The 23,959-nt window shown below is 46.2% G+C and overlaps 1 protein-coding gene across 1 annotated transcript in view; it reads right to left on the bottom strand.

The window, feature by feature from the left end:
• The window catches only part of MPPED1 (metallophosphoesterase domain containing 1), an 888,950-nt gene that overhangs the window by 763,217 nt on the left and 101,774 nt on the right, over window positions 1-23,959 (bottom strand). The gene's annotated exons all lie outside the window — the stretch shown is intronic.

The raw sequence follows: 23,959 nt of genomic DNA, 5'->3' as shown, positions 1-23,959 counted from the left end.
GACCGTTAAAAATCTCGGAGTAAGTCTGGATCAGGCACTGGTGCTTAAAGAGCATGCCAATCAAGTTGCTGGTCTATGTTTCCACACCATCGGACTTCTGCGACGTGTTTTTCCACTCTTGCCTGACTATCATCGCAAGACTTTGGTCCAGACGTTGGTGATCAGTAGATTGGACTACTGCAATGGCCTGTTCATCTCGGCCAATCAGGAACAACTTAATCATCTGCAAGTGGTCCAGAACACCGCAGCAAGACTGGTACTCAATGCCCAGCCTAGAACCCCTTACCGCCCGCTTCTGGATAGCCTTCATTGGCTGCCTGTTCGGCAGCAGGTTAAATACAAAATTTGTTGTACCATCCACAAATGCCTCTTTGGCACAGGCCCTAAATACCTAACAGACAAGTTCATCCCTTATAGTCCTGGACGCTCTCTGCGCTCAAGCAACCAGCAACTGCTTCAGGTCCCCAGGATTAAGAGAGCAATACAGGGAGGGCGTGCCCTCTCCTACAAAGGCCCCATTCTCTGGAACTCACTTCCACTTGCCTTAAAAACTAATTTCAATTTTCAATCCTTTAGGAAGGGCCTTAAAACCTATCTTTATTCGACCTCATAGTTTACTGGTAGTTCTACTATTCAGTTACCAGTCCAGCATCTGCACCTATGCGCAAGCGCAGAGATACCCCCTTGGGGGGCGAATCCTGCGCTATATAAGAAAATAAATAAATAAAATAAATAAAGTTGGAGTATATAAATGACTATACATTAGAGTCATTGAATGTGGGAGTGCCTGTATGGATTAGTGTGTTCTTGTATCAGCGATTGTATAAGAGAGTAAGTATATGTTAGTATCTGTATGAATAAGTGAGGTTGTGTGAGTATAACTGTATAGGTGAGTTAACAGAAGTGTGATTGATTCTTTGCATGACTGACTAGATGTGTGAGTAACTTTGGATGAGTGGCGGTGTGTGTGTGTTTGTATAGGTGTGTGAGTGCCCATAATAGTGTTGTATTGATGAGTCACTGCATGTATGAGTGACTGTATGGGTGAATGAGTGGATGTGTGTGTAGACCTAGGAATCAGTGAGTGCGTACGTAGTAACTGGTATTGGTGTCTCTATTTTTTCGAAAATGGTAGTCTGTGTTTTAGAGTGGGTGTATCAAAGGTTTTATTAAGGTGTGAGGAGGTGCATCAGATTTTCACGTGGATGATGTCATCAGTGATGTCATTTGAGATGTCATCAGTGATGTCACTGACCATGTCATGAATGATGTAATATGTGACGTCTTCAGCAGTGCATCGTGGGGGCGCAAGTTGGACTTACCTCAATTATCTATAACTGCGCAATTTCTATGGTTTTGTACGAGTGAAATGTCCAAATAACTATAACCTCAATGACACCTATGTTTTTTTCAGTTAATTTCTATGGTTTTTTAAATGCTAATTTGTAACTATAACGTCCTTGAAACCTCTGATTTTTTCAGTGAATTTCCAAGGTTTTTAAATGCTAATTTCTAATTATAATGTTCATTAAACCTATGTTTTTTTCAGTGATTTTAAATTATTATTCCATTCTCAACCTAGCGAAAACAGCTGACATCCCCAGTTTTCCAGCAATAGTTTCCGATTTTTTTTTTGCTACAAATGACAGCAACAACTAACGATATTAATATGCAGAGTAGGTGCTCCCGTGCAAAAATAACACAAAAACACCACTTTCCGATATTTTCAACGAGCAGCCAAATCTGGGGTAGGAATCTATCATTTGCCTTTTACTGGTGTAAACCAGGACGACTGCCTACATTGTGAAAGGGAGCCCAGTCCAGAATCACGTCTGAAGAACAACACGTCAAAGTTGTGATCATGCAGCTCAGACACCCAAGAAGGCCACAACACCTACTGCACCAGCCTCAGGATGTCTCCCCCAGGACCTCCCTACTATCACTGAGGCAACGCAAAAGAGGACAGTGGACCTTTCAAAAACGGCATGGTCCCTCAGCCACACAATACTTGAATGTTGGCAGATGTGGCAACCAAGTATGTGTGAATGACGCAAGTCACCCATCAATAATAATGCACACAATACCAAGTGTAGCGATGATGTGCTGGACAGACCTCACTATGCAGAGCACACACCTCTCCATATGTACATATACTGCTGGTGCTTGTAGTGTTGTGGACAATAGACGCAACCATGTTACCTCAGGCAGTGGGGAAGATCTCGGTCATGTAGCTGTGTTGTCCCCCCCTGGAAGCGGAAGCGGAGTGGGATGCTTCAACGTACGCCACTCCAGCGCAGAAGTCTGAATAAATAGGCCGGAGCTCTGGGCGTGGTTCACTTGTGGGAAGGCCAACCATCTGCCAGAGCGGTGGCCCTCACCCTGCCACTTGGCTGCTGCCAAGACCACGGACCTCCTTGCCATAGGCCCCCTGCAAACCCAGCGGCACAACACCACAGACTTATGTCTGTACAGACTACTGCCTTCGATCTACTCTGTGGACAGCAGGGCTCACAATTTAGATGGAGTGGCGATTGCAGATGACGCAGTCCAGTACGCAAGACACATTGCTCCCAGTGTGGCTCCCCGGACCACGCATCATAGCAGGGTGCGCACACGCAGAGCGCCAAAGGTACCACTAACTCAGTGCAATGCCACGTGGCCTTATTAAGGCAGAATTCAGTAGGCAAAAGACATTGCTCCCAGTGCGGCCTGTCCTGAACACGCATCATCGCAGGGTGCGCACACGCGGAGTGCTTCAGGTGCCGCTAACTCACTGCACCGTAAGTCATCGGCACGTGGAGTTATTAATTCAGTAGGCAAAAAACATTGCTCCTAGTGCAGCTTGCCCGGACCACGCATCATCGCAGGGTGCGCACACGCTGAATGCTTCTAATGCCCCTATCTCAGTGCAGCACAACTCATGGACCCTTTATGATACCATATTTTGTGTAGAATTTCACATCTGGTGCCCCTACCTCAGTGTCCCACAAGTCATGGACCCTTTACGATAGACTCTTTCGTGTATTATTTTGTGCTGATCTACCTTAGTGCAGCACAAATCATTGACCCTTTATGATTGAATCTCTGTGTCTGATCCAATGATTACTGTTGTACTTGTTGTCAGCACCAACCATCCCGGAGGGCTGGCTTACACTCACCCCACACGCATCCAGCACCGACGACACTGGTAATATAAAGGAGTCGAGCGCACATGCCCATACCCAGTTCCACTATCTGTGTCCATGTGTTCATTGTGTACATTTTGCTCCTGGGCCCTACCACATTACATTGTGCTCTGGACAGATTATGCAACCAACTTACATTTGACAGTGGGGAAAAACTTTGATTATGTAACTTTGTCTCGGTCACTGTACAAGTACGTCCGTAGAGACTGGATCATTAGAGTACTGCAGGAAAAGTGTATAGTGAATTTATAAGTGTGGGGGGATTGGTGGAGTGATTGTATAAGTACATATGTTGGCGCACCCTAACTCCGACAACGAGCTTGTCTCTAATTGGCTGCCCTCCATATGCCAAAAACTGCAATTTGGCATTTGCATGGCCCTGTATTGCTACAACTGCATCTCTCCACAGAATGTGCAATTAACATTCATATCCACACAGATGTGTCATGTCCATCATCTTTCTTGTGTGGAACTATGGATGAATGTAGGGTCAGTGATTCCCCATACCTTCCATGATGGCCATGTTATGGGACTTGGCTCACAGAGTGACACATTGGCACTTGCGACCCGGGTGATGGCAGCACTGCAACAAGAACACCTGCATGCCAGTGTTGCCAGATTTTTGAAGCCTTCTCTAGCCCAAAGCCAACCAAAAAGGAGCACAATATTGCTACTTTAAAGAAGGAGGGGCAGGGACAGTGTCAAGCAGACGGTGAATGCATTGGAATTAATGTTGCAGCAGGCTGCCAACTAAATATTTGTCTAATAAAGCACTTTAACATACTACTTTGCTGGAGCGCTGTATATATATTTATAATCTGGCAACTAGCACAAACCAAAATTATACAGCACAACCGGGAAAAATATAGCCCAATTGTGCGACATCTGGCCCAATCTGTCAACACTGTCGCATCAGTTGACTCCTCATACAGCTCACAACGGAGCCACACCCATAGCTCCGGAGTCATTCTTCACAGTCTCACGCAGGACTGGCATACGTCAGCCCACTCCGCTTACGCCTACAGGGAAGAACAACAACGCTACATGACCCAGATTTTCATTGTAGTGAACTGATGGTCACAGGTCTAGTTCTCAGTATAAGAAAACAATGCAAGCCTTACAGGTGGTAAGGACTAATCCTGGGCACTCTGATAGGCACCACAGTGCGTAGTTGTGATCAATAAAGATTCAAAATTGATGTTGTGCATGAAGTTTTGAGATTTATTTCAACAAATCTTTTTCGTAGTGGTAGTTAACTTTGACAGTTCAATATTTCCATCATCATATTGCAGTCATATGATCAATAGTATTAGGTATCAAAGTTTATGTAGAACTGTACAGTCAAATAATCCCCGATGCATTTCGTGCAAAGATGCACTTCTTCAGGGGGAATCTAGAAAGTAAAAGAAAACATCTGTAGGGTGCTAGTACAGGAGTCCTGAATGCACAACGCATACTCATGTGAGGTTAAACAAAAGGTACTAAATAAACCAATGGTGGGTAAAAACGCGATACATAAGTGAGGTGTCATAAATTATCTGTAAGTAAATGGCGACGATAGAGGTTAAAAAGTGGAAGGGTGATTATAAAAGTCAAGGATATACGGTAGAGAGATAGAGTACACCAAGGAATCCAAACCCGAGGTAAAACGTGATAGTTTAAACAAAACGGCAGTACTCTAGTGAATAGATGATAGCCTGCGATCGAGGGGGGCGTGAAGGAAAGTCGTGCACTCTTACCGATTATCCGAAGTTGAGATACATTCTATCCGGTGTGAACAAAAGAAACTCCGAAAAGATGTCCGTGAACCCGGAAGACGCCGAGCATGCGCATGAGGGTGCACTATGTACACAAGGAACATAGAGAGTGAAAACGGACTAAACTACAAGAAAGGTGGAATACGAGAGTGAAATAAACGTAACTGAGTGATACAGAGGCGAAGTGTGATCAGGAATAGGGTGAACAGTCTGGGGAGAGTTCGCCGAAAAAAAGAGTGTGCATGGAAGAGAATAAAAAATGAATGTGAGAAACGTGAAACATGAAACTGTCGTTTATAATAGAAATAGAAATAGAAGAAATAAGGTGGCAGAAGAAAGTGGAAGTGAACAGAAGAAAGTGAAAACGCACATAGTGGAGTGAAAATCTATAAGAAAAAAATTAAAGAATGCATGGATGTGGTTATGAGCCACAATACAATTCAGAAGATAAAAATACAAACAAGGTAAAGTGTAGTAACAATAGTAACACAATGAAATCTGAGACATATATTAAACAAATTGGGGTGAAGGGTGAACGAGGGCGTCAAGGGAGATCAACCAAATCAGCAGTTCATGGTACAATAGGATCGTGGTATAATACTGGAAGAATTCTAGAGGTAACAACTGTATTCCAGTCTATCATTTAATCCCTTAGGGTGCATGGCCAGAAGGCAGTGTATCCAGTATAGTTCACGACGCAACAAGTTTTTGTTGTTGTCGATGTGTGGGTGTTTATCCACTACTTCCAGGATGAGGAAGCGAATTTGGCTGGGATTGTGACCATGTTGAATGAAATGAGCCGCTACGCAGGACTTGAGGTTTTTAGTGCGTATGTTGCTGCGGTGCTCTGTCAGTCTTACTTTAATTTTGCGTTCAGTCTTGCCCACATATGGGAGGCCACACGGGCATTTTAGCATGTATATAACGTTCATTGAGTCACAGGTGGCATTAACTCGAAGGCGAATGGGCGTCCCTTGAGTGGGGTGTGATACACAATTTCCTGGAATGATGCTGCTGCAGTGGCCACAGTTGTGGCATGGTATGGTACCTTTGTAGGTAATTTGTTCTTTGGTAGGAGATTGTTTCAACATGGACGCAAGGTTTTTAGAACGTTGGTGTGCAAAAATGGGTGGTTTGTCAAATATTTTATTGAAATCCGTTTCAAGTTGTAGCATTTGCCAGTGCTTGCGAATAGATTGTTTGATTTTGGTGGATTGTGTCGAATATTTGGAGACAAATACAACACGGGTATCTGAGTCTGTTGGCTTTTCTCTGAGTTTCAGTAGTTCTTGTCTGAGTTTACTCGAAACTCTGTTTTTAGCTGATTCAGTAAGTTCATCTGGGTAACCCCGTTGTTTGAATTTGGTGATAATTGTAGCACTGTTTTGGGCATAGTTTTCTGGTGTGGATGCAATTCTTTTGGCCCGCAAAAGCTGCGAGTACGGCAAGTGTCTTTTCAAGCTTGGTTGGTGGAAACTCCGGTAATGTAGGTAGTTGTTCCGATCTGTAGTTTTAGTGTGTATTGAAGTGACAAATTGATTGTTGGATAGCAGAATCTGTACATCAAGGAAAGATATGGATTTGGAATCAAAACTGTATGTAAATTGGATACGGTCGTCCACATGATTGAGTTCACTGATAGCTTGTTTTAGTTGATTCTCATTTCCTTTCCAAATAAGGAAAATGTCATTGATGTATCGATAGTAAGCATGTATGTATGGTTGCCACATCTGATGATTCAATATGTGTTGGATCTCGAATGAGTGCATGAATAGATTTGCATATGCAGGAGCTGCACAGTTTCCCATGGCAACTCCTGATAATTGTTAGTAGAATTGACCGGTGGAAGCTTTGAAGTAGCTGTGGTGTAACGTATATTGCATCAGTTCCATGATGAAAACTTGTAGGTCTGTGGATTTTTGACTTTGTACCAGGGAGGTTTCTAGTGCTTCCAGTCCCAAATTGTGAGGTATTGATGTATATAGAGAGTTTACATCAATGGTACATAAGATTACAGCTTGGTTAGGTGGAATGTTGATATTTTGAAGCTTGATCAGGAAATCTGTGGTGTCCTGTATGTAAGTAGACAACTACCTACATTACCGGAGTTGCTCGCACTGCATGCACTGCGGCCGGCAGAGGCACACCACCACAGTGATGGCCCATCCAGGTGGTCCGGACACCTCATGTTTTGTGTGCACTGCTGGACAGTAGTGTAGGCCTGAACCATGAACCAGCGGCCTCACTGGTTACTGAGTTAGTGGCACCGCAAGTACTGAGAGGGTGTGAAACCTGCGATGAAGGGTGCACTAGTATGTCCTCTGCCATGGCAAAATCAAGATGCAACATCATATGTAAGTCATGTTGGCTTGCAGAGCCGGGCTGCATGAAGTGGAGGGTGCCCTGTCAGCGAAAAGGTGAGCAGTGAGGCCTGGGTGCGCATTGGCTGGCTGATACCTCTGGGCGGTAAAGGTGAGCTGTGAGGGTTTTGTCCACAGTGTGGGCACTCAGTGTCCCTCCTCATCTCTTCCTTCCTCTCCCTTACACTCTTTCTCTCTTTCTCTCTTTCTCTCTCTTCCTCTCTCTCTCTCTCTTCCTCAGTTTCTCTGTTCCTCTCACACTCTTTCCCTTTTTCGCTCTCTTCATCTCTCTCACTGCCTCTCTCTCTGTCTTTCTCACTCTGTCTTCCTCTCACTTTCTTTCTTTTTCTCTCTCTCTTCATCTCTCTCAGTTTCCATCTTTCTCTGTCTTCTTCTCACTCTTTTTCTTTTTCTCTCACTCTTTCCCTCTCTAAAACGGTTTCTCTGTTCCTCTCTTCCTCTTCCTCACACTCTTTCTCGGTCTTCCTCTCTCTCACTGTTTCTCTCTCTTCGTCTCTCTTTCTTACTTATTTTCTCTCTTACTCCCACTCTCATTGTTTCTCTCTTTCTCTCCGTCTTCCTCTCACTCTCTTTCTTATTCTGTCTTCCTCTCTTTCTTTCTTTCACTTTATCTCTTCCTCTCTCCTTTGATGGACGGATAACGCACAATCTAATCTTGCTTTTGTATCTAACAGGCTGTGATTATGTACCCCCCCCTCTAACACCACCAGAGCTGAACGCGTGTAGAACCTGCGATGATGCGTGGCCATCCTGGCAATCAACACCCACTTTGAATTGTGCACTCTCCTTTACCGTGAGCATGCAATGCCTGAGAAAGTTGCTTCGGCACGTGGTGGATCCTCTAACACACACGCCGGTGGTGGAAGGTGAGCAGAGGCTTCTTTCCTCAGCGGTGGGCAGTCACCTCTGGGCGGTGGGAGTGGATAGTCTGCAGCAGCCTGGGAGCACAAGAGCACACAGACACCTCCGAGCCATCGGAGTGGATGGGGTGCAGCAGCCTGAGTGTGCAGCAGCGAAAGCGAGAATTAAGCGTGTGCAGTTGTATGTACTCTGCAATTACTAATTCTGTACTATCTTTCAGATGACTAAACTTGAGGGTGCACTATGTCCCGGCACGTGGTTGGAGACACGCCGGTGGCAGAAAGGTGAGCTGCGAAGATTTTCTCCAGTGTCAACACTCCCTCTCCATCTCTTCCTTTCTCTCTCACACTCTCTTTCTCTGTCTCTTCCTCCCTATTTCCCTCTCTTCCTCCCTCTCATACTGTTTCTCTCTCTCACACTGCTTCTCTCTTTCTTGTATCTCACTCTCTCACTTGCTCTCTCTCACTCTTTCTCGGTCCTCCTCTCTCTCACTCTCTCTCTTCATTCCCCTCATTCTTGCTCACTCTCACTCTCCCTCTTTCTCAGTCTTTCTCTCTCACTCTCTCTCTCTCTCTCTTCCTCTTTCTCACGCTTTCTCTCTCTCACACTTTTTCTCCCGCTTGTATCTCACTCTTTCTCTCTCTCTTTCTCTCTCTCTCTCTCTCTCTCTCTCTCTATTCATCTCTCACTCTTTCTCTCTCTCTATTCATCTCTCTCACTCTTTCTCTCTCTCTATTCCTCTCTCACTTTCTCTCTCTTCCTCTCTCTTCCTCTTTCTCTCTCTTCCCCGCTTTTACTCTTTTTCTCTCTTCCTCTCTCTCACATTTTCTCTCTTTCTCTCTTCCTTGTATCTCACACTCTCTTTCACTCTTTCTATGTCTTCCTCTCTCACTCTTTCTCTCTCGATTTCTCTCTCTCTTCCACTCTCTTACTCTTTCTTCTCTATTCCTCGCTCTCACTTTCTCTCTCTCTCTCTTTCTCTCTTCTTCTCTCTCTTTCTCTCTCTCTCGTCCTCTCTCTCACACTTTTTCTCCCGCTTGTATCTCACTCTTTCTCTCTCTTTCTTCGTCTTCCTCTCTCTCTCTTTCTCTCTCTCTATTCCTCTCTCTCACTCTTTCTCTCTCTCTTCCTCTTTCTCTCTTCCTCTCTCTTCCTCTTTTTCTCTCTCACATTTTCTCTCTTTCTCTCTTCCTTGTATCTTGCACTCTCTTTCACTCTCTGTCTTCCTCTCTCACTCTTTCTCTCTCTATTCTTCTCTCTTCCACTCTCTTACTCTTTCTCTCTCTCACTCTCTCTCTCTATTCCTCTCTCTTACTATTTCTCTTACTCTTTCTCTCTCTCTTCCTCTCTCTCACATTTTCTCTCTTGCTCTCTTCCTTGTATCTCACTCTCTCATTTTCACTCTCTCTTTCTCTCTCTCTTCTTCTCTCTCACTCTCTCTCTCCTTCTCTCTCACTCTTTTGCTCTCTCTTCCTCTCTCTCACACTGTTTCTCTCTCTCTTACTCACACTGTTTCTCTCTCTCTTCCTATTTCTCACACTGTTTCTCTCTCTCTTCCTCTCTCACACTGTTCTCTCTTTCTCTCTTCCTTGTACCTCACTCTTTCTCTCATTCAATTTCTCTGTCTTCCTCTGTCACACTTTCTCTCTTTCTCTCTTCCCCTCTCTCACTATTTCTCTCTATCTCTCACTATTTCTCTCTTCCTCTCTCTCACACTATTTCTCTCTTTCCCTCTTCCTTGTATCTCACACTTTCTCTCTCTCTCTCTTTCTCTGTCTTCCTCTCTCTCACTCTTTTTCTCTCTCTTTCTCTCTCTCTCCGTTTCTCTCTCTCTTCCTCTCTCTCACACTGTTTTTCTCTGTCTCTCTTCCTTCTATCTCACTTTGTCTCTCTTTCTCTCTCACTCTCTCTCTTTCTCTGTCTTCCTCTCTCACTATTTCTTTCTATCTCTTCTTTTCTCTCACTCTTTCTCTCTTTCTCCTTTGCTGGACTCATGACGCACCATCTTATCTTTTTTTTTGTTTTGCAGGCTGTGAATTACAAATGGTCCGGCGATGACCCACCACGGCTGTACATAGTTTTATTTGTTGTTACTTTGTTTCAATAAAATGTTTTATATGTAAATCCATACAGGACTAAGATTCTTATTTGTAAAACCTCACAAGCATCTTCTTATTAATAATTGTACTACATTACCCAATTTTGAACGTTCCAGATTCCCTAACGTGACTGTCACATTTGTTTGTGGATATTGGGGGTGAGTGCCGTTCCGTCAGTCAGCACACATTATATCACAGTGGATTGTGGTACGGAGCTGCCACATAACACACCACTTACTTGCTCCTTCAAAAATAGGCAGCCAATGTCCTTAAGGGGCAGCGCCAGGTGACGCCACCACAGGACTGCCAGAACGGCAGCCGGACTCTTTCCCACGGATATTCATCACTTCTTCTGGGGCTCCTGGCTTGTTACTGGCAGAAACTGCAGTTTGCGCGGCAGTCCTGTGGTGGAGTCACCTGGTGCTGCCGCTTAAGGACATTGGGTGCCTATTTTTGAAAGGAGCAAGTAAGTGATGTGTTATGTGGCAGCACCATACCACAATCCACTGTGATATAATGTGTGGGCATTTACTGACTGACGAAACAGCAACTCACTGGAGTTAACTGCGGCTTTGCACTACAACTACCACAGGCCACCGGAGGTGGCCGCGCTCTCGTGGGCGGGGACAATTATATTTATGCAGTGCCGCGAAAACTGCCGTTTCTGCCAGTAACAAGCCAGGAGCCCAAGAAGAAGTGATGAATATCACGAAACGCGTCGTGCCTATTGTAATGCTGGACTGAGCTGTTCTGCCACATCATTTCCTTCATTAAAAGATTTTTGGCAGATCATTACCGAGTGTTGGGCCCTTCCTACAGCAGGCAACTTTGGTTGATGGAGATATATATATATAATTTTTTTTTTAACATATTACCTATTGGCAGTCGCCAGTAGGTAGTAATAGCTATGACCATGTTTACATGGGAAAAGTGTTTTTTGACTTGCCTATGTATTTTGCGTGGTTTGACGAATTGTTACAAAAAAAGCCCCAGTGATTTTTGTTGTGCATGGTAAGTTTCAGGGTGTTCTGTTAACCAGGGGCAGAGAAAAAGGAGGGTCAAATGTTAATTTTCCTCGTTAATTACCATAGGACCTTTAGTCGAAGCTGCAGCCCGAAGCACTGGACAGAATTACACCAAATCTGGCAGAAAGTTAGATTTTGTTATGCAGGGCACGCTTTCATTTATTTGGTGTAAATCCATTTCAGTAGAGGTTGAGAACTTTTTTTTTTAAGTTGGTGATATCTTTGGCCGCAACTTTGTGAAAAAAGATGAGCTCGTGCAGAGAAATGCAGAGCTTTGATTAGCTGCCAACACTTCAATCAGGAAGTGTTGGCAGGCATCTTGGGACCTGGCTTCAGCAGAATCCCACAAAAGAAACATTTAAAAAAAAGAAAAGGGGGCCGGGTAGGAATACCCTGACCCCCTAAAGTTGGTCCTGGGGTCCCAGAGAGATGCTGCAACGCCCCTTTTTTTTTTACAAAAATAACATTGCCACAAATTTGCTGGAAAAATACAAGAGCAGACTGCCATGCTTGTTTTTAATTAGGCCCCCGGGTGGGTCTGGTCCCGGGGACAAACCTTAAAAATAGGAGGGGAGGCACGGACCCCCTTCTTAGGCTTATCAACGTGCCCTGGCACCTCTATATCCCAAGGGTACTGTTTATAATGTATGCAGGCGGGCAGGCCCACTTGGCCCGCTGGAGCCCCAGGGACCGCCACCTTCCTGTGGCAAAAGTAATTAAATAAATGTGGGGAGCCTGCACGGCCACCCCTGCAACACCAGGAACTACAGCATCCCCGGGGCACTGTTTATAAAGTATGCGGGTGGGCCCGCTCAGCCTGCCCGTGCTCCAGGGACCACCATCTCCATGTGAGAAAAGTAATTAAATGAATGCAGGGGGCCTACATGGCCACCCCCGAGGACCGCTGCCTCCCTGGGGTACTTTTTATAATGTATGCAACTGGGCAAGTTCAGCCTGCCCGCGAGTGGGGACCAACACCTCCCTCGAGGACAAACTAATTAAATGAATGAGGGGGTGCCTGCGTGGCCTCCACCTCAGCCCCGGAGACCACCACCTTCCCAGGGCTAAACATGAAATTAAAGGGGGGTCATGGGGAAACCCCCACTGCCGTGGGGACTGCCACCTCCCCAGGGTAATAGTTCCAAATTAAGGGAGGGCATATGACCCACCCAGCAGCACCGTGGACCAACAACTCCCCAGGGCTGTATACTGCAATGGAGAGGGACCACGCGGCCTTCCTCATGGTGACACAGATGGCCTTGGGGCCGCCACTCCCCCAAGGCCGGCTCTTGCTATGTCCCGGGGTGCCCTCGACAGTGACATAGCCGTTTGCTGTGGCTCGGAGTGAGCTTTATTGGTCCAGCCATGTAACAGCATATGCTCCACTTCCAGCAAGAGAGAGCTGACAAAATGCTCTCATTTGCTGGAAGCGGAGCATTTGTCTGTTTCTCTGTTTGCCGTCAAGCGAGCATGGAAACAGACAAATTGTTTTCAGACACAGGAAGCTGCATGTTTAGCTGGTCTCTGTGTCTGATAGCAAGGCCGGCTCCCGCAGGAGGCAGGGACTGCAGGTGCATTCAGGCTCCCCCCACAGACCTAGTAGAGACTGGGTGCATTAGGGGAACCAAGGGGAAATGGCTGGGCCACCCCGCCGGGGGTAGGGTATCCGGGGCTGAAATTGGCCAGGGTGGGGGCAGCGCAGCCCTCCTCCCTTATATATAAGTAGGTGGGCCCATTGGATGAGGTCCCCAGGGCCAAAATCGGCTCAGCGAGGAGCGCCATGCAGTCCCCATCCCTAGTACCAGTTAATTATTTTTTTTAAAGGCTGGGCCCCCGGGGGTGGGGTCCCGGGCTGAAATAGGCCCGGGGAGGGGGCCCCTCCCCGATTAAAAATTGGCCAGTTGTCAGGACGCTATTATCAGTAAACAGAAAAGCCACTAACCTCAAGGATCGGCCAGCAGGTACGATGGCGTGAAGAAGGCCCCCCTAATCCTCTGGGGACAACCTCACACAGGGGCACACAATAACCACTGTGCAAGGAACTCTACCGGGGATACAGGAGAAAGAAAGGGATAAAATGATAACCACTCCAGTAGGGAAGAGCGTCTTATATGCGCCCCGTAGGCAGAGCTGCCAGGCTGTTTGTTTCCTTCCCTCTTGGATAACTGCAGTGGGTAAAACAACAAGGAAAAACACATAAGATGGGGAACGGTCAGCGTATCCCCCACCCTGCTACTCTCCCCAAAGGTTCGGTACTCACATGAAATGATAGCAGGGTTTCTTGAATGTCCGACTCTGATATCCCGAATACTAGGAGGTCTAATGCTGTTAACTACACAGCATCCGAAACTGGCAGGCTTCCTGAACAAAGTGCTGAAAGGATCTGCCTGCACGATTTCGAAAAATGAACACCCACGCTGTTATGAATCACAGCGTCAACAGAGGCAGACTTCTGAATGAATGCGCAAAAGGACTCCGCTGGTCCGTCTTGTGCCCCACACGCTGTTTCAATCACAGTGCACAGAAGCGACAAAGAAGAAATAGTTTTAAGGCAAGACCTCCTCTCCTGAATCCCGGTAACGGTATATGCCTGACGTGACTGAACACAGTACTGGAGATGGGGAGGTAACGTGAACGCCCACGCTGAAGTCATTAAAATATGCCTAAAAACCTGAGAGGGCAAACGTGCCCCAAGGAAAGATCAAGGAAACACGAAAATGACTGCGCAGCTTTTCTCACGCAGCAAGGTCTTCGGAAAATGTGTTTTGGGCGCGGCAATATCAGGAAAGAGGAAGAAACCGGCCTTGAATTCCGAGGAGGGAACCAGCGCTCGACATCCAGCAGGGAATACCATCCTCTAGCACGGTTTCCTGGGAACACGAAGGAAATGTTAGTTTGTCAAGCCCTATGTTCAAACTGGGGAGGGGCTTTATACGCGGTTCCTGCCCTGAAACTCAGCTCTTTGCCCCTTGGCCTTGTAGTTCTGGGTGTGTTTTGCCCTGCTATGAGGGAGCAGACCTCCCATAAGCCTCTCTCGGGCTAGGATTGCGACACCAGGCCCCAGGGGATGGGTTCCCTGTGGACAAGATCGGGCCGGGGAGGAGAGGGCTGCGCGCCCCTCCCCTTGCATAAAGACCTGGCATTGGGGGACTGTGCCTGGAAGTGGCCCGGGAAATGGGGGTGAAGCGCCACTTAATATATTTATTTAATTGTAAAGAATGGGCTGGGAGAAGATGCTGGAGGACCCACGCCCTCTTAACCACTCTGGAAAGGTGTGTTTTGGGGCCCAGTATGTTGGGGGATTAAGTCTCTTTGGCTGGTGAGGGCCCTTGGGGGCCAACGACCCATCCTGTGACCTCCAGTAGGTCCCACACTGGGGGTTTGCGGAGAGGTTGTCGGAGGACATGCCCCCTTTCTCCACCACTCTGCAAACACACCTCCTGGTACACTACTGGTTAGGGATGAATTCCTCCTGGGTGTTGGGGGTGCTTGGGGGGCCAGGAACCCCTCCTGTTACCTCCAGTAAGTCCCACACTCAGGGATTGCTGGTAGGTTGTTGGAGGCTCTGGCCCCTTTGTCAACCACTCTGCAAATGTGCCTCCTGGCACACTATGGTTGTGGGATAGAGTCCCCTTGGATGCTCAGAGGTCATTGAGGACCAAGAACCCCTCCTATTACCGCCAGTATGTCCCGACACAGCGAGATTTCTGAGAGCTGCTTGGAGGCCCTGTCCTCTTTTTCCACCACTCTGCAAATGCACCTCGTGGTGCAGTACTATTTGTGGGATGAAGTCCACTTGGATACTGAGTGTCCATGGGGTCCAAGAACCCCTCTTGTTATCCCCTTGTAAGTCCCACACAGCGGGATAGCGGAGAGCTGGTCGAAGGCCCAGTCCTCTTTCTCCACCACTCTGCAAACGCAAATACTGGTTAAAAAACATAGACATTCACTTAAAAAAAACTGGTTACAGGGACATTATAGTTAGGAAATAGAATTTAAAAACCCTTAGAAATCCACTGAAAAAACAAAGGTTACAGGAACGTTCTAGTTGGGCTCAGATTTCACTTGTACAAAACCATAGAAATTCAGCAGTTACAGTTACCACAGTTAATTATAACTTACACCCCCGCAATGCACTGCTTATGACCTCAAATAGTACATCACCCATGACATGGTCAGTAACATCACTGATGACATCTCAAATGACCTCACTGATGTCACCATGTACAGAACCACTCACACACCCACGCAACCTCTTGTATTCCCACTCACACAACCTGTGGCATACCCATTCACACACCCATACACGTACTTATACATCCATACGTGAAGTAGTGTGGCTCACTGGTTAGAGGCGGCAGACCCGAGAGCAGAGGACGGCCCGGGACCAGGGTTCGATTCCCGACGCGGCAGGTTTCTGGACCAGGGTCAGCGGACTCGATAATTCTCTCGCCTCGGTGCCCACTCTGATCAGCGATCACACTCGGCAACTCTGGGCATTAGCTTGCCTCATCTTCACTAACGGCCCCACCAGACCGCCGGGGATGCCTGGTCTCACCCTGGAGGTACCCATTAAGGGACCATCTCTCAGGGAAGCCAGGAAGGGTTTCGCAGCGGTCGAAGCGCGGAGATACTCCTCCGGGAGTCGATCCTAGCGCTATATAAACTTGCAATTAATTAATTAATTAATTAATTAATTAATCCACTTACTCAGCCATAGAGCCCACTCACACACCCATTCACTCACTCCTACAGCCACTCACACAGCTACTCACTCACCCATACAGATACATTTACAACCATTCAGTCACCTATGCAGCCGCACACATAGCCACACTCACACATACAGCTACTACAAACCCACGTATTCAGCTATACAGCCTCTCATACACCCACTCACTCACAAAACCTCTCACACTCACACACCCTAACAATCACTTACATATCCATTCACACAACCATATCCACACCTCTGCTCACTTGTCCATACAGCCATTCAGACAGACTCATACTCTCCAATATAGCTAGCAATCAATCAATCAATCAGAACATTTATAGAGCGCGCTACTCACCCGTGAGGGTCCCAGAGCGCTGGGAAGGGGCCTTACTGCTCGAACAGCCAGGTCTTGAGGTACTTCCTGAAGGAGAGATGGTCCTGGGTTAGTCGTAGGTGGGTGGGGAGGGTGTTCCAAGTCTTGGCCGCTAGGTAGGTGAAGGATCTTCCTCCGGTGGTGGATCTGCGGATCCGTGGGAAGGTGGCGAGGGCAAGGCTGGCGGAGCGGAGCTGGCAGGTAGGCGTGTAGAACGTGAAGCGGTTGTTGAGGTGTTCGGGGCCCAGGTCGTGGAGAGCTTTGTGAGCGTGGGTAAGGAGTCTGAAAGTGATCCTCTTGCAGACGGGGAGCCAGTGCAGGTCCTTCAGGTGGGCAGAGATGTGGCTGTGTCGTGGGATGTCCAGGACGAGGCGTGCAGATGCATTCTGTATGCTCTGGAGTCTTTTCTATAGTTTGATCGTGGTCCCAGCGTAGAGGGCGTTCCCGTAGTCCAGGCGGCTGGTGACGAGGGCCTGGGTGACCGTCTTCCTGGTTCCGGTGGGGATCTAGCGGAAGATCTTACGGAGCATGCAGAGGGTGTTGAAGCAGGAGGATGTAATGGCGTTGACTTGCCTGGTCATCGTGAGGGAGGAGTCAAGAATGAAGCCCAGATTGCGTGCGTGGTCAGTGGGTTTGGGGGGGTGCCCAGAGCCGGGGGCCACCAGGAATCGTCCCAGGCGGAGATGGATGGGCCGAGGATGGGTACTTCCGTTTTGTCTGAGTTCAGTTTCAGGCGGCTGAGCTTCATCCATTCCGTGACGTCTTTCATTCCATCCTGGAAGCTGGCTTTGGCGGTGGCGGGGTCGTTGGTGAGGGAGAGGATCAGTTGGGTGTCGTCTGCGTAGGAGATGATGTTGAGGTTGTGCTTGCGTGCGATGGCTGTGAGGGGGCTCATGTAGACATTGAAGAGGGTGGGGCTGAGCGAGGAGCCTTGGGGTACGCCGCAGTTGATTTTGGTGGCTCCTGCGTGGAAGGGCGGGAGATGGACTCTCTGGGTTCTGTCGGAGAGGAAGGAGGTGATCCATTTCAGGGCTTTTCCTTGGATCCCGGCGTGGTGGAGGCGGGTTGTCAGGGTCCGGTGGCAGACCGTGACGAATGCGGCTGATAGGTCGAGGAGGATGAGGACGGCAGTTTCCCCGTTGTCCAGCAGGGTCCTGATGTCATCGGTGGCTGCGATGAGGGCGGTCTCGGTGCTGTGGTTTGCTCGGAATCCAGACTGTGATGGGTCGAGGGAGCCGTTGGTCTCGAGGAAGGCGGTCAGCTGCTTGTTGACGTTTTTTTCGATGACTTTAGCGGGGAAAGGAAGGAGTGAGATGGGGCGGAAGTTCTTGAGGTCCGTGGGGTCAGCGGTGGGTTTCTTCAGGAGGGCGCTGATCTCCGCATGTTTCCAGCTCTCCGGGAAGGTGGCGGATGCGAAGGAGTTGTTGATGATGTCCCGGAGTTGGGGTGCGATGGTGGAGTCGGCTCTGTTGAAGATGTGGTGTGGGCAGGGGTCGGCTGGGGAGCCCGAGTGGATGGTGTTCATCGTGCGGACGGTGTCTGCCGTGCTGACCGGTGTCCAGGTGTGTAGGGTGGTGGTGGGGGGTGTCGGTTCTGTGGCCGGGTGTGTGTTCTGAACGCCGAAGCAGTCGTGGATGTCGGCGATCTTGCGGTAAATTAATGTGGCGAGGGAGTTGCAGAGGTCTGATGGCGCAATGTCGTTGTTGCTGACGTTGGTGTAGGAGAGCTCTTTCACGATGTTGAAGAGTTCCTTGCTGTTGTGGGTGTTGTCGTCCAGACGTTCTCTGAAAGATGATATCACTCACACACTAACTCACTTAACCAAACTCCTACTCAAAGAGTCACTCATTCACCCATACAGCACACTTAGACAACCAGTCACTCACTCACAGTTATTCAAAAACCCACTCATACAGTCACACACAGGCATCCATATAGCCACAGACACACCCACTCACTCACCTATACAGCCACTCACTTACCCACACAGTAACTTACAAACCCACTTATATACCCATACAGCCACTCATACACCCACATAGGTACTCAGACACCCACTCACACACAGCCACTCACATAATATATGTTAAAAGTAGTATCACTCATTAGTAGTACACCTAGTGTACTAAACATTTGTAGTAGCTCAGTATATATGTTTAACTCTTAAATTCTTAAAAAACACACTCACAGGACGATGCCATCAGTGATGTAAATTGAGATGTCATCAATGATGTCATTAGTGATTCCACTGGCCATGTCATAAGTGATGTAATATGAGAGTTCATAAGCAGTGCATTGCGGGGGTGTAAGTTATAGTTAGCTCAGGTAACTATAACTGCTGAATTTCCATGGTTTTGAACAAGTGAAATCTGAGCCCAACTATAAAGTCCCAGTAACCTTTGGTTTGTTCAGTGGATTTCTAAGTTTTTTTAAATTCTGTTTCCCAACTATAACATCCCTGTACCCTTTGTTTTTTAAGTGGCTATATATATTATATAATAAATGAAAATAATACATTTTTGTCATTATGGAGATAACTAAATGTCTCGTATGCGCAATACGCCCTACCATTCTTTGGCCACACTACAATGTTATATTATGTATTTTACAGTAATATCATTTATTGGGTGATGATTGAGGTATGCGACCTATTACTGTGTAGTTTCAAATTACGTATATGAGTTATCTCTGTATAAAGCATTTTAAAGTATGTTTTCTATGTCCATCATATTAAGAGGAGTGGCAGTTTGTAAAGCGCTATTAAAGAAACGCCATTTATTTTGCACGTCATGTGATCAAGACCGGGAAGACCCGGTCGAAACGCGTCATGCAGAGGTGGTCATCCTGAAATAAAGCACTTATTTCACCAAGCTGATTGTGGTCCATACCTGTTATTTCCTGCCTCCTGTGGGAAAGTGGATTCCGGCAACAGGATATATATATGGATATATATATATATATATATATATATATATATATATATATATATAAAATCACGCTATCACGCTCCAAACATCCTCCAGGAATCTCCTGAAATAGATAGCAGCACTCGTAGGGGTGGTTCCAAAAGATGTTTATTTAGGAACCAACAGCACTCCAACAAGACGCGTTTCGGCGTATAGCCTTCGTCAATTGTTTAACAGTTGGCGTTCTGGCCGTTACATTTACTTAAACACTTCCGAGTACATGGACATGGACATCAACATAGGACTGACACTAACATTAGTGCGCCGCCATCTTGTAACGTGCATTCTATCTCAAATAACTTATACAATGCAACCCAGTATCGTCATAGTGTCATTTATGCACTATACTAATATTCAGTTCGAATATATTACTTTTATATTTCAAACCTCGTTCAATGTAACACAAATTTATATTTGTGTGTAATACTGTTTACAGTCGATGCCCATCCAGGGCTACATTGAACGAGGTTTGAAATATAAAAGTAATATATTCGAACTGAATATTAGTATAGTGCATAAATGACACTATGACGATACTGGGTTGCATTGTATAAGTTATTTTAGATAGAATGCACGTTACAAGATGAAGACAGCATATGTGCAGGACTGTATGGGTGGATGAGTGTGTATATGTGTGTGTTAGTGACTGAATGACTGTCTCACTAGTGTCTTTATCAGTAACGACATATGTTTTAATCTAGTATATGGGAGTATTGATGTATATAAGTGAGTATATGTGAGAGTCAGAGATTGAAAGAGTTCTTGTTTAAATAAGTATGTGTTTCTATAAGTGATTGTTTTAGAGAGTAAGTATGTGTAAGTTTCCTTAGAAGTAAAGTGGTAGTGGGTGTATAGCTGTATATGCAAATAAATGGATGTTCAATAGTTTATTTGCATGTGTGAGTATGTGTGTGAGTAACTTTTGGATGACTGTTGGTGTGTAACAGTATGTATAGGTGTTTCACTACATATGATGAGTGAATATATGTATGAGTGACTATATAGAACTGTTGGTGAATGAGTGGATGTGTATATAGATGGTGGTATTACTGAATTGGTTGTTGTAACTGGTATGGGTATCTCTATTTTTTTGAAAATTTTAGTTTCTATTTTTGAATATGTGTTTCTAGGGTTATATTACACTGAAAGGAGGTCTGTCACTCTGTCACAAGGATGGTGTCATCAGTGATGTCATGAGTGATGTCACTGACCATGTCATGAGTGATGTAATATGTGACGTCATCAGCAGTGCATTACACGCGCAAGTTATAGTGAGTCCAACTAACTATAACGTGGAATTTCAATGGTTTTATGTCAGTAAAATTTCCAGCTAACTATAACTGGTGTGAAACCTATGGTTTTTTCAGTGAATTTAATAGGTTTTTTAAATGCTAATTCCTAACTATAACTGGTGTGAAACCTATGGTTTTTTCAGTGAATTTCATAGGTTTTTTAAATGCTAATTCCTAACTATAACTGGTGTTAAACCTATGTTTTTTTCAGTGAATTTCAATGGTTTTTTAAATGTTAATCCCTAACTATAAGTCTCAGTTTATAAGTAAGACTGTTAGCGCTCTAGTTGTTCTTTAGAACACTCTGTGACATTCTGTCATTGGGCTATATTTGGGCTACATCTGGCTGATATTTGGGCTACATTTGTTTTTTTTTGTCTCTGGTGGCCATCTGTGGGCTACATTGGGCTACATTGGGCTACATTTGGGCTCTAACATATAGCCCAATGTAGCCCAATATATATTCTTTCAAAGTTAATTTTCGTAAAAACCACTTGAGCATATATCTTGAGACATAGCAAAGGTACATCGGGCTACCAGTCCCTACAATTTTGCCAATTTTTTTTATATATATATATATATCTTTTTTTTTTTGCCTTGGAGCGCTCCCGGTGCGCGCCCCGGTGAGCGCCCCGGAAAGCGTAGTTTTATGAAGCGCCCCGGGGAGCACCCCGTAAGCGCCAATATCGCGAACGAAAACATGATCGTGACGTATCGCGTAGCTGCGACCGCGTGATACGCACGGCGTAAACGCACCCGGAAGCACTCGAGCGAAAACGATCGCGCAACGAGGGCGTCCGACGAGCCCCTAGGCGCGCCCCGGGGCGCTTAGCGTAAGCGCGTCGGGTCATGTGACCTGAAAATAACACTTTTCATTGGTTTATAACAGTTTTGGTTTCATAATGATGAAGCCCCTGGTCATGTGACCTAAAAATAACACTTTTCATTGGTTCAATACATTTTTTTTTCAAAAGGATGAAAGACCCCACCTTTTTTCCTTATTCTGACTTTGTCCTTTGACTTAGGAAGACCTGTTTGTACCTCTCTGTACCTTTTTGATCAATATAATGGCTTCAGTAGTGGCAGCAGCTGGTGCATCTGCACCACCACAACCACCAAGAGGACCACCTCAAGATATCATTGGTGGTCAACAAGAAGAGGAAGAGGAGGAGGAGGAGGGGAGTTCAAGATGGCTTCAAGAACAAAATACCCCATACCAGCCAAGACCACACATTATTTGGGAGTTTTTTCTATCCCACAGGGGAAGAAAAAAGTAAATGCAGCAAAGGTGACTTCCAGAATCTGTGGCGTGGAACTTTCCAGGGGAAACCCGAACAAGAAATATTCATTTGGAAACAACACGATGATACGCCACATGCAGCGCAAGAATCCAATAAATTATTCTGCTGCAGAGATGAGGGAACTGGCCAGTAACCCTCCCCAATCCACAAGCACCACCTCAAAAAGGAAGCAACCCACTCCGTCTGCACCAGAGGAAAGTGAGACGATGCCCTGCATTCAGCCACGATTTGCAGATTTCAGAATTATCTGTAAATATTGTGGGAAGACCATCTCCTACGGAGAACAAAGCGTAAAGCTCATCGTCCTTGCTGGGGACAACCATAAATGCCCCAATAAACCCTAATTATTTCTTTTCTTTTTTTTTTTGCTCCAGTTGAGCCATTTTCAATTCCCTGTTTTTTCGTTTCTCCCCATGAAAAATCCCAAAAAAATATAAAACTGTTCAGAAAACCCAAAAAAAGTACAAAATGTTCAAAAAAACAATAAAAAAAATAAAACAACAAAAAGAAGAAAAAAAACAGTTTTTAGAACTACCTTCAATTTATAAAAAAAGGCTACATTTTTTAAAAACTCTATTTTTCATTTTTCCCCATGGGACGCTCCCCGGCCCGCTCCCCGGTGCGCGTACCGGGCGCTCCCCCCGCCCTTTTATGGCCCCCATATCAAACCTAGGGGGCCAGGGGGGGTCTATCCCTGCCCCCTTATGGTCATTTCCCCACCGCTCCGGACTGTTTCGAATGTTTACAGACACCCGAGAGCCAATCAGCTTTCCGTGCGCAAGTCGCGTGGCGCGCCCGGAGCGCTCCCCGGAGCGCGTACCGGGGCGCTGCCATAGATATATATATTTTTTTGAACCTAAATTACTCAAAATCCACTGGAGCACATATCTTGAGACCTAGCAAAGGCACATCGGGCTACCAGTCCCTACAATTTTGCCAAGTTTGGTGGAAATCCATTCAGCAGTTCGGGCTAAAAGTGAGGTCGACCGCCCTATGGAAATTAACATGGGGAAAACACGTTTTGGGACCCCCCCCTTTTATCTCGGCCCCCGCTTGACAAATCCCCCCCAAACTTTCAGAGAAGCACCGGGGCGCCGCGAGGCCATTTTGAGGGAATTTTCAGGCAGAGTCGTCAACTGGCGCCAAAGTTATTCCAAATAGAATTTTGAGATTTAACATTGAAAAAAATCCTAACTATAAATACCCACTGGCGACCGCCAGTAGGTGATATATATATATATATATATATATATATATATATATATATATATATATATATATATATATATATATATATATATATATATATTTCAAAAAGTTTTTGCCCTACAAATGAAGATACCATCGCAGGAGGAAACAAACGCTGCAATGGTATCTTCATTTGCAGGGCAAATACTGTTTGAAATATTTTGTGGCCGGTCCGGGTCACGGAGATCATCCCACCGCCGGCTGGCGGTTCCGTGTGCTTCATGAGAAACACAATATATGGAGCAAAGTGCCTTGTGGGGATCAGCGCAAGGAGAGCAGTTGGTTTGGGTTCGCCTCATCAGTGACCCGATGGAAAATACTGGTCAGGGCTCTCCTTAAAAACCCAACCTGGACCCAAACAACCCCGCCAACTATCGACCCATCTCTCTACTCCCCTGGCTGGGCAAAATTCTAGAGAAACATGCCAACACAGTTTTGACAGAGTTTTTGGAAACCAACAATCTCCTAGATCTCACACAGACAGGCTTCCGCCCCCTACACGGGACAGAAACCGCCTTGCTCGCAGTGACGGAGGAGGCAAGGAGAATCTTGGACCAGGGAGGTTGTGTAGCCATCATTCTCCTTGACCTAAGTGCGGCCTTCGACACTGTGAGCCATGACATCCTACTACACCGACTCAGCAGCAAGGGAATATCAGGGAAAGCACTCACCTGGCTTAGGTCTTTTCTATCTGACCACTCCTTCCAGGTCTTTGAGGGTGACGTTGCCTCCCCTAGCAAGCCCCTTGACTGTG

This window comes from Lissotriton vulgaris, chromosome 1_1, assembly GCF_964263255.1.
Source record: "Lissotriton vulgaris chromosome 1_1, aLisVul1.2, whole genome shotgun sequence".
Taxonomy (NCBI): domain Eukaryota; kingdom Metazoa; phylum Chordata; class Amphibia; order Caudata; family Salamandridae; genus Lissotriton; species Lissotriton vulgaris.
Note: the sequence above shows the minus strand (reverse complement) of the source record. Positions and strands in the feature narration are given on the sequence as shown.